This window comes from Anas platyrhynchos, chromosome 14, assembly GCF_047663525.1.
Source record: "Anas platyrhynchos isolate ZD024472 breed Pekin duck chromosome 14, IASCAAS_PekinDuck_T2T, whole genome shotgun sequence".
In the NCBI taxonomy this organism is placed as follows: domain Eukaryota; kingdom Metazoa; phylum Chordata; class Aves; order Anseriformes; family Anatidae; genus Anas; species Anas platyrhynchos.
In genome coordinates, this window is record NC_092600.1 from 20,805,582 (window position 1) to 20,820,496 (window position 14,915).

Genomic DNA, 14,915 nt, shown 5'->3' on the forward strand with positions numbered 1-14,915 from the left:
AAAAAACGCATTGCGATTCCCCTTGTACCATCCAAGAGTGCCCCCAAAGGAAGGCTTTGGGTACAACTGGACTCCCCAGGGGAGCCTTTATGCAGCCCCACATGCAACTGGACCCTCCGTATTTGCTCTTTCACAGCAACCCTAAATATAGCCCTGGCCCGCCTGGCAGTCGACTGAAAACTCGGGCCCCAGAAAAACTGTTAAAAGCCTAATTCGCCCATCCAAAAGTGCCCCCAGAGGAAGGCTTTGGGTACAAGTGAACTCCCCAGGGGAGCCTTTATGCAGCCCCACATGCAACTGGACCCTCCGGGTTCACTCTTTCACCGCAAGCCTAAATATAGCCCTAGCAAGCCTGGCAGTCGACTGAAAGCTCAGGCCCCAGAAAATGTGTTACGAGCCCCATTCGCCCATCCAAAAGTGCCCCCAAAGGAAGGCTTTAGGTACATCTTAACTCCCCAGGGGAGCCTTTACGCAGCCCCACATGCAACTGGACCCTCCTTGTTCACTGTTTACGAGCAACCCTAATTATAACGCTAGCCAGCATGGCAGAAGACTGAAAACTCGGGCCACAGAAAAAGCGTTTCAAGCCCCTTTCGCCCATCCAGAAGTGCCCTCAAAGGAAGGCTTTGGGTACAAGTGAACTCCCCAGGGGAGCCTTTATGCAGCCCCACATGCAACTGGACCCTCCGTATTCGCTCTTTCACAGCAACCCTAAATATATCCCTGGCCCGCCTGGCAGTCGACTGAAAACTCGGGCCCCAGAAAAACTGTTAAAAGCCTAATTCGCCCATCCAAAAGGGCCCCCAAAGGAAGGCTTTGGGTACAAGTGAACTCCCCAGGGGAGCCTTTATGCAGCCCCACATGCAACTGGACCCTCCGGGTTCACTCTTTCACAGCAACCCTAAATATAGCCCTGGCCCGCCTGGCAGTCGACTGAAAACTCGGGCCCCAGAAAATGCGTTAAAAGCCTAATTCGCCCATCCAAAAGTGCCCCCAGAGGAAGGCTTTAGGTACAAGTGAACTCCCCAGGGGAGCCTTTATGCAGCCCCACATGCAACTGGACCCTCCTTGTTCACTGTTTACGAGCAACCCTAAATATACCCCTAGCCACCATGGCAGAAGACTGAAAACTCGGGCTCCAGAAAATGCGTTTCAAGCCCCATTCACCCATCCAGAAGTGCCCCCAAAGGAAGGCTTTGGGTACAAGTGAACTCCCCAGGGGAGCCTTTATGCAGCCCCACATGCAACTGGACCCTCCGGGTACACTCTTTCACAGCAACCCTAAATATACCCCTAGCCACCATGGCAGAAGACTGAAAACTCGGGCTCCAGAAAATGCGTTTCAAGCCCCATTCACCCATCCAGAAGTGCCCCCAAAGGAAGGCTTTGGGTACATCTGAACTCCCCAGGGGAGCCTTAACGCAGCCCCACATGCAACTGGACCCTCCGGGTTCACTCTTTCACCGCAAGCCGAAATATAGCCCTCGGCGCAATGGGAGAAGACTGAAAAAGCGGGCCTCAGAAAACGCATTGCGATTCCCCTTGGACCATCCAAAAGTGCCCCCAGAGGAAGGCTTTGGGTACAACTGGACTCCCCAGGGGAGCCTTAACACAGCCCCACATGCAACTGGACCCTCCGTATTTGCTCTTTCACAGCAACCCTAAATATAGCCCTGGCCCGCCTGGCAGTCGACTGAAAACTCGGGCCCCAGAAAAACTGTTAAAACCCTAATTCGCCCATCCAAAAGTGCCCCCAGAGGAAGGCTTTGGGTACAACTGAACTCCCCAGGGGAGCCTTTATGCAGCCCCACATGCAACTGGACCCTCCGTATTCGCTCTTTCAGAGCAACCCTAAATACAGCCCTGGCCCGCCTGGCAGTCGACTGAAAACTCGGGCCCCAGAAAAACTGTTAAAAGCCTAATTCGCCCATCCAAAAGGGCCCCCAAAGGAAGGCTTTGGGTACAAGTGAACTCCCCAGGGGAGCCTTTATGCAGCCCCACATGCAACTGGACCCTCCGGGTTCACTCTTTCACAGCAACCCTAAATATAGCCCTGGCCCGCCTGGCAGTCGACTGAAAACTCGGGCCCCAGAAAATGCGTTAAAAGCCTAATTCGCCCATCCAAAAGTGCCCCCAGAGGAAGGCTTTGGGTACAAGTGAACTCCCCAGGGGAGCCTTTATGCAGCCCCACATGCAACTGGACCCTCCTTGTTCACTGTTTACGAGCAACCCTAAATATACCCCTAGCCACCATGGCAGAAGACTGAAAACTCGGGCTCCAGAAAATGCGTTTCAAGCCCCATTCACCCATCCAGAAGTGCCCCCAAAGGAAGGCTTTGGGTACAAGTGAACTCCCCAGGGGAGCCTTTATGCAGCCCCACATGCAACTGGACCCTCCTTGTTCACTGTTTACGAGCAACCCTAAATATACCCCTAGCCACCATGGCAGAAGACTGAAAATTCGGGCTCCAGAAAATGCGTTTCAAGCCCCTTTCACCCATCCAGAAGTGCCCCCAAAGGAAGGCTTTGGGTACATCTGAACTCCCCAGGGGAGCCTTAACGCAGCCCCACATGCAACTGGACCCTCCGGGTTCACTCTTTCACCGCAAGCCGAAATATAGCCCTCGGCGCAATGGGAGAAGACTGAAAAAGCGGGCCTCAGAAAACGCATTGCGATTCCCCTTGGACCATCCAAAAGTGCCCCCAGAGGAAGGCTTTGGGTACAACTGGACTCCCCAGGGGAGCCTTAACACAGCCCCACATGCAACTGGACCCTCCGTATTTGCTCTTTCACAGCAACCCTAAATATAGCCCTGGCCCGCCTGGCAGTCGACTGAAAACTCGTGCCCCAGAAAATGCGTTAAAAGCCTAATTCGCCCATCCAAAAGTGCCCCCAGAGGAAGGCTTTGGGTACAAGTGAACTCCCCAGGGGAGCCTTTATGCAGCCCCACATGCAACTGGACCCTCCTTGTTCACTGTTTACGAGCAACCCTAAATATACCCCTAGCCACCATGGCAGAAGACTGAAAACTCGGGCTCCAGAAAATGCGTTTCAAGCCCCATTCACCCATCCAGAAGTGCCCCCAAAGGAAGGCTTTGGGTACAAGTGAACTCCCCAGGGGAGCCTTTATGCAGCCCCACATGCAACTGGACCCTCCTTGTTCACTGTTTACGAGCAACCCTAAATATACCCCTAGCCACCATGGCAGAAGACTGAAAACTCGGGCTCCAGAAAATGCGTTTCAAGCCCCATTCACCCATCCAGAAGTGCCTTCAAAGGAAGGCTTTGGGTACAAGTGAACTCCCCAGGGAAGCCTTTATGCAGCCCCACATGCAACTGGACCCTCCTTGTTCGCTGTTTACGAGCAACCCTAAATATACCCCTAGCCAGCATGGCAGAAGACTGAAAACTCGGGCTCCAGAAAATGCGTTTCAAGCCCCATTCACCCATCCAGAAGTGCCCCCAAAGGAAGGCTTTGGGTACATCTGAACTCCCCAGGGGAGCCTTTACGCAGCCCCACATGCAACTGGACCCTCCGGGTTCACTCTTTCACCGCAAGCTGAAATATAGCCCTCGGCGCAATGGGAGAAGACTGAAAAAGCGGGCCTCAGAAAACGCATTGCGATTCCCCTTGGACCATCCAAAAGTGCCCCCAGAGGAAGGCTTTGGGTACAACTGGACTCCCCAGGGGAGCCTTAACACAGCCCCACATGCAACTGGACCCTCCGTATTTGCTCTTTCACAGCAACCCTAAATATAGCCCTGGCCCGCCTGGCAGTCGACTGAAAACTCGGGCCCCAGAAAAACTGTTAAAAACCTAATTCGCCCATCCAAAAGTGCCCCCAGAGGAAGGCTTTGGGTACAAGTGAACTCCCCAGGGAGCCTTTATGCAGCCGCACATGCAACTGGACCCTCCGGGTTCACTCTTTCACAGCAACCCTAAATATAGCCCTGGCCCGCCTGGCAGTCGACTGAAAACTCGGGCCCCAGAAAATGCGTTAAAAGCCTAATTCGCCCATCCAAAAGTGCCCCCAGAGGAAGGCTTTGGGTACAAGTGAACTCCCCAGGGGAGCCTTTATGCAGCCCCACATGCAACTGGACCCTCCTTGTTCACTGTTTACGAGCAACCCTAAATATACCCCTAGCCACCATGGCAGAAGACTGAAAACTCGGGCTCCAGAAAATGCGTTTCAAGCCCCATTCACCCATCCAGAAGTGCCCCCAAAGGAAGGCTTTGGGTACAAGTGAACTCCCCAGGGGAGCCTTTATGCAGCCCCACATGCATCTGGACCCTCCTTGTTCACTGTTTACGAGCAACCCTAAATATACCCCTAGCCACCATGGCAGAAGACTGAAAACTCGGGCTCCAGAAAATGCGTTTCAAGCCCCATTCACCCATCCAGAAGTGCCCCCAAAGGAAGGCTTTGGGTACAAGTGAACTCCCCAGGGGAGCCTTTATGCAGCCCCACATGCAACTGGACCCTCCTTGTTCACTGTTTACGAGCAACCCTAAATATACCCCTAGCCACCATGGCAGAAGACTGAAAACTCGGGCTCCAGAAAATGCGTTTCAAGCCCCATTCACCCATCCAGAAGTGCCCCCAAAGGAAGGCTTTGGGTACATCTGAACTCCCCAGGGGAGCCTTAACGCAGCCCCACATGCAACTGGACCCTCCGGGTTCACTCTTTCACCGCAAGCCGAAATATAGCCCTCGGCGCAATGGGAGAAGACTGAAAAAGCGGGCCTCAGAAAACGCATTGCGATTCCCCTTGGACCATCCAAAAGTGCCCCCAGAGGAAGGCTTTGGGTACAACTGGACTCCCCAGGGGAGCCTTAACACAGCCCCACATGCAACTGGACCCTCCGTATTTGCTCTTTCACAGCAACCCTAAATATAGCCCTGGCCCGCCTGGCAGTCGACTGAAAACTCGGGCCCCAGAAAAACTGTTAAAAGCCTAATTCGCCCATCCAAAAGGGCCCCCAAAGGAAGGCTTTGGGTACAAGTGAACTCCCCAGGGGAGCCTTTATGCAGCCCCACATGCAACTGGACCCTCCGGGTTCACTCTTTCACAGCAACCCTAAATATAGCCCTGGCCCGCCTGGAAGTCGACTGAAAACTCGGGCCACAGAAAATGCGTTAAAAGCCTAATTCGCCCATCCAAAAGTGCCCCCAGAGGAAGGCTTTGGGTACAAGTGAACTCCCCAGGGGAGCCTTTACACAGCCCCACATGCAACTGGACCCTCCGGGTTCACTCTTTCACCGCAAGCCTAAATATAACCCTCGGCGCAATGGGAGAAGACTGAAAAAGCGGGCCTCAGAAAATGCATTGCGATTCCCCTTGGACCATCCAAAAGTGCCCCCAGAGGAAGGCTTTGGGTACAACTGGACTCCGCAGGGGAGCCTTAACACAGCCCCACATGCAACTGGACCCTCCGTAATCGCTCTTTCACAGCAACCCTAAATATAGCCCTGGCCCGCCTGGCAGTCGACTGAAAACTCGGGCCACAGAAAATGCATTAAAAGCCTAATTCGCCCATCCAAAAGTGCCCCCAGAGGAAGGCTTTGGGTACAAGTGAACTCCCCAGGGGAGCCTTTATGCAGCCCCACATGCAACTGGACCCTCCGTATTCGCTCTTTCACAGCAACCCTAAATATAACCCTGGCCCGCATGGCAGACGACTGAAAAATCGGGCCCCAGAAAACGTGCTACAAGCCCCATTCACCCATCCAGAAGTGCCCCCAAAGGAAGGCTTTGGGTACAACTGAACTCCCCAGGGGAGCCTTTATGCAGGCCCATACGCAACTGGACCCCCCGTGTTCGCTGTTTACAAGCAACCCTAAATATAACACTAGCCAGCATGGCAGAAAACTGAAAACTCGGGCCACAGAATAAGTGTTTCAAGCCCCATTCACCCATGCAGAAGTGCCCCCAAAGGAAGGCTTTGGGTACAACTGAACTCCCCAGGGGAGCCTTTATGCAGCCCCACATGCAACTGGACCCTCCGGGTTCACTCTTTCACCGCAAGCCTAAATATAACCCTCGGCGCAATGGGAGAAGACTGAAAAAGCGGGCCTCACATAACGCATTGCGATTCCCCTTGGACCATCCAAAAGTGCCCCCAAAGGAAATCTTTGGGTACAACTGGACTCCCCAGGGGAGCCTTAACGCAGCCCCACATGCAACTGGACCCTCAGTATTCGCTCTTTCACAGCAACCCTAAATATAGCCCTGGCCCGCCTGGCAGTCGACTGAAAACTCGGGCCACAGAAAAAGCGTTTCAAGCCCCATTCACCCATCCAGAAGTGCCCCCAAAGGAAGGCATTGGGTACAAGTGAACTCCCCAGGGGAGCCTTTATGCAGCCCCACATGCAACTGGACCCTCCGGGTTCACTCTTTCACAGTAACCCTAAATATAACACTAGCCAGCATGGCAGAAGACTGAAAACTCGGGCCACAGAAAAAGCGTTTCAAGCCCCTTTCGCCCATCCAGAAGTGCCCTCAAAGGAAGGCTTTGGGTACAAGTGAACTCCCCAGGGGAGCCTTTATGCAGCCCCACATGCAACTGGACCCTCCGTATTCGCTCTTTCACAGCAACCCTAAATATAACCCTGGCCCGCATGGCAGACGACTGAAAAATAGGTCCCCAGAAAACATGCTACAAGCCCCATTCTCCCATCCAAAAGTGCCCCCAGAGGAAGGCTTTGGGTACAAGTGAACTCCCCAGGGGAGCCTTTACGCAGCCCCACATGCAACTGGACCCTCCTTGTTCACTGTTTACGAGCAACCCTAAATATACCCCTAGCCACCATGGCAGAAGACTGAAAACTCGGGCTCCAGAAAATGCGTTTCAAGCCCCAATCACCCATCCAGAAGTGCCCCCAAAGGAAGGCTTTGGGTACAAGTGAACTCCCCAGGGAAGCCTTTATGCAGCCCCACATGCAACTGGACCCTCCTTGTTCACTGTTTACGAGCAACCGTAAATATACCCCTAGCCACCATGGCAGAAGACTGAAAACTCGGGCTCCAGAAAATGCGTTTCAAGCCCCATTCACCCATCCAGAAGTGCCCCCAAAGGAAGGCTTTGGGTACATCTGAACTCCCCAGGGGAGCCTTAACGCAGCCCCACATGCAACTGGACCCTCCGGGTTCACTCTTTCACCGCAAGCCGAAATATAGCCCTCGGCGCAATGGGAGAAGACTGAAAAAGCGGGCCTCAGAAAACGCATTGCGATTCCCCTTGGACCATCCAAAAGTGCCCCCAGAGGAAGGCTTTGGGTACAACTGGACTCCCCAGGGGAGCCTTAACACAGCCCCACATGCAACTGGACCCTCCGTATTTGCTCTTTCACAGCAACCCTAAATATAGCCCTGGCCCGCCTGGCAGTCGACTGAAAACTCGGGCCCCAGAAAAACTGTTAAAAGCCTAATTCGCCCATCCAAAAGAGCCCCCAGAGGAAGGCTTTGGGTACAACTGAACTCCCCAGGGGAGCCTTTATGCAGCCCCACATGCAACTGGACCCTCCGTATTCGCTCTTTCACAGCAACCCTAAATATAGCCCTGGCCCGCCTGGCAGTCGACTGAAAACTCGGGCCCCAGAAAAACTGTTAAAAGCCTAATTCGCCCATCCAAAAGGGCCCCCAAAGGAAGGCTTTGGGTACAAGTGAACTCCCCAGGGGAGCCTTTATGCAGCCCCACATGCAACTGGACCCTCCGGGTTCACTCTTTCACAGCAACCCTAAATATAGCCCTGGCCCGCCTGGCAGTCGACTGAAAACTCGGGCCCCAGAAAATGCGTTAAAAGCCTAATTCGCCCATCCAAAAGTGCCCCCAGAGGAAGGCTTTGGGTACAAGTGAACTCCCCAGGGGAGCCTTTATGCAGCCCCACATGCAACTGGACCCTCCTTGTTCACTGTTTACGAGCAACCCTAAATATACCCCTAGCCACCATGGCAGAAGACTGAAAACTCGGGCTCCAGAAAATGCGTTTCAAGCCCCATTCACCCATCCAGAAGTGCCCCCAAAGGAAGGCTTTGGGTACAAGTGAACTCCCCAGGGGAGCCTTTATGCAGCCCCACATGCAACTGGACCCTCCTTGTTCACTGTTTACGAGCAACCCTAAATATACCCCTAGCCACCATGGCAGAAGACTGAAAATTCGGGCTCCAGAAAATGCGTTTCAAGCCCCATTCACCCATCCAGAAGTGCCCTCAAAGGAAGGCTTTGGGTACATCTGAACTCCCCAGGGGAGCCTTAACGCAGCCCCACATGCAACTGGACCCTCCGGGTTCACTCTTTCACCGCAAGCCGAAATATAGCCCTCGGCGCAATGGGAGAAGACTGAAAAAGCGGGCCTCAGAAAACGCATTGCGATTCCCCTTGGACCATTCCAAAGTGCCCCCAGAGGAAGGCTTTGGGTACAACTGGACTCCCCAGGGGAGCCTTAACACAGCCCCACATGCAACTGGACCCTCCGTATTTGCTCTTTCACAGCAACCCTAAATATAGCCCTGGCCCGCCTGGCAGTCGACTGAAAACTCGGGCCCCAGAAAAACTGTTAAAAACCTAATTCGCCCATCCAAAAGTGCCCCCAGAGGAAGGCTTTGGGTACAAGTGAACTCCCCAGGGAGCCTTTATGCAGCCCCACATGCAACTGGACCCTCCGGGTTCACTCTTTCACAGCAACCCTAAATATAGCCCTGGCCCGCCTGGCAGTCGACTGAAAACTCGGGCCCCAGAAAATGCGTTAAAAGCCTAATTCGCCCATCCAAAAGTGCCCCCAGAGGAAGGCTTTGGGTACAAGTGAACTCCCCAGGGGAGCCTTTATGCAGCCCCACATGCAACTGGACCCTCCTTGTTCACTGTTTACGAGCAACCCTAAATATACCCCTAGCCACCATGGCAGAAGACTGAAAACTCGGGCTCCAGAAAATGCGTTTCAAGCCCCATTCACCCATCCAGAAGTGCGCCCAAAGGAAGGCTTTGGGTACAAGTGAACTCCCCAGGGGAGCCTTTATGCAGCCCCACATGCAACTGGACCCTCCGGGTTCACTCTTTCAGCGCAAGCCGAAATATAGCCCTCGGCGCAATGGGAGAAGACTGAAAAAGCGGGCCTCAGAAAACGCATTGCGATTCCCCTTGGACCATCCAAAAGTGCCCCCAGAGGAAGGCTTTGGGTACAACTGGACTCCCCAGGGGAGCCTTAACACAGCCCCACATGCAACTGGACCCTCCGTATTTGCTCTTTCACAGCAACCCTAAATATAGCCCTGGCCCGCCTGGCAGTCGACTGAAAACTCGGGCCCCAGAAAAACTGTTAAAAGCCTAATTCGCCCATCCAAAAGTGCCCCCAGAGGAAGGCTTTGGGTACAAGTGAACTCCCCAGGGGAGCCTTTATGCAGCCCCACATGCAACTGGACCCTCCGTATTCGCTCTTTCACAGCAACCCTAAATATAGCCCTGGCCCGCCTGGCAGTCGACTGAAAACTCGGGCCCCAGAAAAACTGTTAAAAGCCTAATTCGCCCATCCAAAAGGGCCCCCAAAGGAAGGCTTTGGGTACAAGTGAACTCCCCAGGGGAGCCTTTATGCAGCCCCACATGCAACTGGACCCTCCGGGTTCACTCTTTCACAGCAACCCTAAATATAGCCCTGGCCCGCCTGGCAGTCGACTGAAAACTCGGGCCCCAGAAAATGCGTTAAAAGCCTAATTCGCCCATCCAAAAGTGCCCCCAGAGGAAGGCTTTGGGTACAAGTGAACTCCCCAGGGGAGCCTTTACACAGCCCCACATGCAACTGGACCCTCCGGGTTCACTCTTTCACCGCAAGCCTAAATATAACCCTCGGCGCAATGGGAGAAGACTGAAAAAGCGGGCCTCAGAAAATGCATTGCGATTCCCCTTGGACCATCCAAAAGTGCCCCCAGAGGAAGGCTTTCGGTACAACTGGACTCCCCAGGAGAGCCTTAACACAGCCCCACATGCAACTGGACCCTCCGTAATCGCTCTTTCACAGCAACCCTAAATATAGCCCTGGCCCGCCTAGCAGTCGACTGAAAACTCGGGCCCCAGAAAATGCATTAAAAGCCTAATTCGCCCATCCAAAAGTGCCCCCAGAGGAAGGCTTTGGGTACAAGTGAACTCCCCAGGGGAGCCTTTATGCAGCCCCACATGCAACTGGACCCTCCGTATTCGCTCTTTCACAGCAACCCTAAATATAACCCTGGCCCGCATGGAAGACGACTGAAAAATCGGGCCCCAGAAAACGTGCTACAAGCCCCATTTTACCATCCAAAAGTGCTCCCAAAGGAAGGCTTTGGGTACAACTGAACTCCCCAGGGGAGCCTTTATGCAGGCCCATACGCAACTGGACCCCCCGTGTTCGCTGTTTACAAGCAACCCTAAATATAACCCTAGCCAGCATGGCAGAAAACTGAAAACTCGGGCCACAGAATAAGTGTTTCAAGCCCCATTCACCCATGCAGAAGTGCCCCCAAAGGAAGGCTTTGGGTACAACTGAACTCCCCAGGGGAGCCTTTATGCAGCCCCACATGCAACTGGACCCTCCGGGTTCACTCTTTCACCGCAAGCCTAAATATAACCCTCGGCGCATTGGGAGAAGACTGAAAAAGCGGGCCTCACATAACGCATTGCGATTCCCTTGGACCTTCCAAAAGTGCCCCCAAAGGAAGGCTTTGGGTACAACTGGACTCCCCAGGGGAGCCTTAACGCAGCCCCACATGCAACTGGACCCTCAGTATTCGCTCTTTCACAGCAACCCTAAATATAGCCCTGTCCCGCCTGGCAGTCGACTGAAAACTCGGGACACAGAAAATGCATTAAAAGCCTAATTCGCCCATCCAAAAGTGTCCCCAGAGGAAGGCTTTGGGTACAACTGAACTCCCCAGGGGAGCCTTTATGCAGCCCCACATGCAACTGGACCCTCCGTATTCGCTCTTTCACAGCAACCCTAAATATAATCCTAGCCAACATGGCAGAAGACTGAAAACTCGGGCCACAGAAAATGCATTAAAAGCCTAATTCGCCCATCCAGAAGTGCCCCCAAAGGAAGGCTTTGGGTACAAGTGAACTCCCCAGGGGAGCCTTTATGCAGCCCCACATGCAACTGGACCCTCCGTATTCGCTCTTTCACAGCAACCCTAAATATAACCCTGGCCCGCATGGCAGACGACTGAAAAATCGGGCCCCAGAAAACGTGCTACAAGCCCCATTCGCCCATCCAGAAGTGCCCCCAAAGGAAGGCGTTGGGTACAACTGAACTCCCCAGGGGAGCCTTTATGCAGCCCCACATGCAACTGGACCCTCCGGGTTCACTCTTTCACAGTAACCCTAAATATAACCCTAGCCAGCATGGCAGAAGACTGAAAACTCGGGCCACAGAAAAAGCGTTTCAAGCCCCTTTCGCCCATCCATAAGTGCCCCCAAAGGAAGGCTTTGGGTACAAGTGAACTCCCCAGGGGAGCCTTTATGCAGCCCCACATGCAACTGGACCCTCCTTGTTCACTGTTTACGAGCAACCCTAAATATACCCCTAGCCACCATGGCAGAAGACTGTAAACTCGGGCTCCAGAAAATGCATTTCAAGCCCCATTCACCCCTCCAGAAGTGCCCCCAAAGGAAGGCTTTGGGTACAAGTGAACTCCCCAGGGGAGCCTTTATGCAGCCCCACATGCAACTGGACCCTCCGGGTTCACTCTTTCACCGCAAGCCTAAATATAGCCCTAGCACGCCTGGCAGTCGACTGAAAGCTCGGGCCCCAGAAAATGTGTTATGAGCCCCATTCGCCCATCCAAAAGTGCCCCCAAAGGAAGGCTTTGGGTACATCTGAACTCCCCAGGGGAGCCTTTACGCAGCCCCACATGCAACTGGACCCTTCTTGTTCACTGTTTACGAGCAACCCTAAATATACCCCTAGCCACCATGGCAGAAGACTGGAAAATCGGGCCCCAGAAAACATGCTACAAGCCCCATTCGCCCATCCAAAAGTGCCCCCAAAGGAAGGCTTTGGGTACAAGTGAACTCCCCAGGGGAGCCTTTACGCAGCCCCACATGCAACTGGACCCTTCTTCTTCACTGTTTACGAGCAACCCTAAATATACCCCTAGCCACCATGGCAGAAGACTGAAAACTCGGGCTCCAGAAAATGCGTTTCAAGCCCCATTCACCCATCCAGAAGTGCCCCCAAAGGAAGGCTTTGGGTACAAGTGAACTCCCCAGGGAAGCCTTTATGCAGCCCCACATGCAACTGGACCCTCCTTGTTCACTGTTTACGAGCAACCCTAAATATACCCCTAGCCAGCATGGCAGAAAACTGAAAACTCGGGCCACAGAATAAGCGTTTCAAGCCCCATTCACCCATCCAGAAGTGCCCCCAAAGGAAGGCTTTGGGTACAACTGAACTCCCCAGGGAAGCCTTTACGCAGCCCCACATGCAACTGGACCCTCCGGGTTCACTCTTTCACCGCAACCCTAAATATATCCCTCGGCGCAATGGGAGAAGACTGAAAACGCGGGCCCCACATAACGCATTGCGATTCCCCTTGGACCATCCAAAAGTGCCCCCAGAGGAAGGCTTTGGGTACAACTGGACTCCCCAGGGGAGCCTTAACACAGCCCCACATGCAACTGGACCCTCAGTATTCGCTCTTTCACAGCAACCCTAAATATAGCCCTGGCCTGCCTGGCAGTCGACTGAAAACTCGGGCCACAGAAAATGCATTAAAAGCCTAATTCGCCCATCCAGAAGTGCCCCCAAAGGAAGGCTTTGGGTACAAGTGAACTCCCCAGGGGAGCCTTTATGCAGCCCCACATGCAACTGGACCCTCCGTATTCGCTCTTTCACAGCAACCCTAAATACAACCCTGGCCCGCATGGCAGACGACTGAAAAATCGGGCCCCAGAAAACGTGCTACAAGCCCCATTCGCCCATCCAAAAGTGCCCCCAAAGGAAGGCTTTAGGTACAACTGAATTCCCCAGGGGAGCCTTTATGCAGGCCCATACGCAACTGGACCCCCCGTGTTCGCTGTTTACAAGCAACCCTAAATATAACCCTAACAAGCATGGCAGAAAACTGAAAACTCGGGCCACAGAAAAAGCGTTTCAAGCTCCATTCACCCATCCAGAAGTGCCCCCAAAGGAAGGCTTTGGGTACAACTGAACTCCCCAGGGGAGCCTTTATGCAGCCCCACATGCAACTGGACCCTCCGGGTTCACTCTTTCACAGTAACACTAAATATAACCCTAGCCAGCATGGCAGAAGACTGAAAACTCGGGCCACAGAAAAAGCGTTTCAAGCCCCTTTCGCCCATCCATAAGTGCCCCCAAAGGAAGGCTTTGGGTACAAGTGAACTCCCCAGGGGAGCCTTTATGCAGCCCCACATGCAACTGGACCCTTCTTGTTCACTGTTTACGAGCAACCCTAAATATACCCCTAGCCAGCATGGCAGAAGACTGGAAAATCGGGCCCCAGAAAACGTGCTCCAAGCCCCATTTGACCATCCAAAAGTGCCCCCAAAGGAAGGCTTTGGGTACAACTGAACTCCCCAGGGGAGCCTTTATGCAGGCCCACATGCAACTGGACCCCCCGTGTTCGCTGTTTACAAGCAACCCTAAATATAACCCTAGCCAGCATGGCAGAAAACTGAAAACTCGGGCCATAGAATAAGCGTTTCAAGCCCCATTCACCCATCCAGAAGTGCCCCCAAAGGAAGGCTTTGGGTACAAGTGAACGACCCAAGGGGAGCCTTTATGCAGCCCCACATGCAACTGGACCCTCCTTGTTCACTGTTTACGAGCAACCCTAAATATACCCCTAGCCACCATGGCAGAAGACTGTAAACTCGGGCTCCAGAAAATGCATTTCAAGCCCCATTCACCCCTCCAGAGGTGCCCCCAAAGGAAGGCTTTGGGTACAAGTGAACTCCCCAGGGGAGCCTTTATGCAGCCCCACATGCAACTGGACCCTCCGGGTTCACTCTTTCACCGCAAGCCTAAATATAGCCCTAGCACGCCTGGCAGTCGACTGAAAGCTCGGGCCCCAGAAAATGTGTTACGAGCCCCATTCGCCCATCCAAAAGTGCCCCCAGAGGAAGGCTTTGGGTACATCTGAACTCCCCAGGGGAGCCTTTATGCAGCCCCACATGCAACTGGACCCTCCGGGTTCACTCTTTCACCGCAAGCCTAAATATAGCCCTCTGCGCAATGGGAGAAGACTGAAAAAGCGGGCCCCAGAAAACGCATTGCGATTCCCCTTGGACCATCCAAAAGTGCCCCCAAAGGAAGGCTTTGGGTACATCTGAACTCCCCAGGGGAGCCGTTACGCAGCCCCACATGCAACTGGACCCTTCTTGTTCACTGTTTACGAGCAACCCTAAATATACCCCTAGCCACCATGGCAGAAGACTGTAAACTCGGGCTCCAGAAAATGCGTTTCAAGCCCCATTCACCCATCCAGAAGTGCCCCCACAGGAAGGCTTTGGGTACAAGTGAACTCCCCAGGGGAGCCTTTATGCAGCCCCACATGCAACTGGACCCTCCTTGTTCACTGTGTACGAGCAACCCTAAATATACCCCTAGCCACCATGGCAGAAGACTGAAAACTCGGGCCACAGAATAAGCGTTTCAAGCCCCATTCACCCATCCAGAAGTGCCCCCAAAGGAAGGCTTTGGGTACAAGTGAACTCCCCAGGGAAGCCTTTATGCAGCCCCACATGCAACTGGACCCTCCGGGTTCACTCTTTCACCGCAACCCTAAATATATCCCTCGGCGCAATTGGAGAAGACTGAAAATGCGGGCCCCACCTAACGCATTGCGATTCCCCTTGGACCATCCAAAAGTGCCCCCAGAGGAAGGCTTTGGGTACAACTGGACTCCCCAGGGGAGCCTTAACACAGCC